The 2,243-nt window shown below is 36.4% G+C and overlaps 1 non-coding gene across 1 annotated transcript; it reads left to right on the top strand.

Moving 5' to 3' along the window:
* The first annotated feature begins 1,867 nt into the window (after positions 1-1,867).
* Positions 1,868-1,969, top strand: LOC142872469 (small nucleolar RNA U13). Its single transcript, XR_012920726.1, has one exon. It is a non-coding gene; the product is annotated as a small nucleolar RNA U13 (small nucleolar RNA).
* Positions 1,970-2,243: the final 274 nt, after the last annotated feature.

Raw genomic sequence — 2,243 nt, 5'->3', positions numbered from 1 at the left:
ACCAAGAGTCGATTTTTGTGTTAAGCAGTGTCTTTCTTGATCTTTTGTGTTAAGCAGTGTCTCTCTTGATCTTGTTTCTTTAAAGCTTCTTCAGCTTCTGCCCGGTCAGTTTCTAGACTTTTAATGAGATGGATGGCATCTGATACTAATGTTTCCATTTCCAAAGCAGCCACATTTTAAGGAGAGGAATATGGCAGTTTGGAGGTTCCCAAGCAATCACTTCTCCTTTATTTGAACTGGAGGAAGAAATTTGGGGGACTGAGGCACTAAATAACTATTAATACATATTCTCTATGGAAATAATTCATGTAACATATAAGCATTGAGAAACATTTAATAGTAAATAGCTAATAAGTATTTATTGAGCTACTACAAATTAGACAATATGCTGGGCCTTGGAGATGCAATGAAGAATAAGAAGCCTTGGTCCTTGTGCTCCTGGGCTTCAGAAGTCCAGGCAGGAAAGATATAATCAAATGATCACACACATGAGGAAATGCTCTAATTACATACTGAGGTGATTGCTATTAGGCAAAAAGCCTGGTTATAACATATTACAAAGGAAATCAGTTTCAGTGGGTTGATGAGTTGGAGGAGGTTTCCCATTTAAAAATACTTTTTCGTGACACACAATGTGTAACTAAACTGTTAACATGGAAAGTTATCTAGAAATTCATCTACTATAGTAGATAACCTAGAGGTTTGTATAGTGTGGAAGGAAAAGAAATGTGCTTTGGATAAGATCTGTTCAGAATAACATTGCTAAGTAGACCAGCTTCTAACAAGCAATATTTGGTGAATCCTATTATTGTAGTTTTTATGTAGTACAAGTTGTTATGCTGTTATAAAACCAATGTCGCTTAGCTATTTCCAATTGTAACACCCAGCGGTGTCATGGAATACTTTATTAGTTCTCTTACAAATCTCCAAGGAGGAAGCTAATGTCGTTAAATGCATGTCCACTGAAAGAAATTTTATAAATCACAGAGCTCAAATACAGTAGCTTTATATTAATGAAAGGAGAAAAACTGACTTTAAAAATGAAAAATATTTCCATATTTAACATGTTTATTTTTAAACACAATATTTAACGTATTTAATCTTTGAGACAAAATAAATTTTGGTAATCCTCAAACTGAAGGGATTGTTCTCAAATAGTGCTATGTGAAGGTCAAGGAATTGTAACCATATTTTCTCATAATAATAATACTGATAATAATACATTCAAAGACATTGAAGAAGAGAGAATTGATAAAAAGGTAACCGCTAATTGGAAACAAAAATCTGAGTTTTTGTATTTTAAGCTGTTGCAATAATAAACTGAAGTTTTCATTCTCACCAACTTATTTGAAGTTGAAATCTATATTTAGCCCCATCTTTAACTTTAGGATAAGTTGCTTTAGGATAAGTTTAACTTTAGGATAAGTCCTTTAACTTAAGGATAAGTTGCTCTAAAAAGATAAGAACTTTAAGAAGTTTTCCTAAGTTGCCTAAGGATGTTTTTTCAATGTATTTCCAAGTTCTTAAAATATTTCTATCAAAGTTTTGAAAAGGTTTTGCCAACAGAAAGCCTGCAACATCTAAAACAGCATCATTGCTAACTCTGGCTGAATGTCCTTAAGTTGTGGATTTCAAACAATGAGACCCACCACAGCCAGGAAATCACGATCTAAAGGATTCTGATTCAGTGCCTACTGAATTCAATGCCTACTGAATTTCTTTTATCTTCCTGATAACCTACAAGCAAGCAATACAAAGCTTGATCTTCCTGCGCCCGGCTAAGCTTACAAAGACAAGGAAGACATCTTGAGAGTTTGAGTGAGGCAATCTCTTGGATTTTATTTTTTGGCAAAATGAAGAGCCACCAATTCTTTCATGGTTCATAAGCATGACCAGCTGGGTGTTCATGCACATGTGTGAGACGTGCCTCCCTCAAACCTTGTTACGTCAGCACAATACCCGTCTGATGCGAACTTAGGAAAAACCAAAATGAAAAGACTGGGCTCACCTTAGCAGCATGCCAGGAAACACCACAACTTAGAACTCAAGCACATGTTGGGGGGGGGCATCAGGCGCTCTGTAGTTGCTCATATGGCTCCGGGGGGGATCTATTGTCCAAACCATTGCTCCTCCAAGGCTGCCCCTATTATTAGCAGTTGGAAATGCAAACCTGTGGCCCTCACCTGCTGAAAATCAGAATCTCTGTGATGAGGCCTAGAAATCTCTGTTTTAGCAAGCTCTCC

The sequence above is a fragment of the Microcebus murinus genome, chromosome 8, assembly GCF_040939455.1.
Source record: "Microcebus murinus isolate Inina chromosome 8, M.murinus_Inina_mat1.0, whole genome shotgun sequence".
In the NCBI taxonomy this organism is placed as follows: domain Eukaryota; kingdom Metazoa; phylum Chordata; class Mammalia; order Primates; family Cheirogaleidae; genus Microcebus; species Microcebus murinus.
This window is presented reverse-complemented; position numbering and strand designations above follow the sequence as displayed.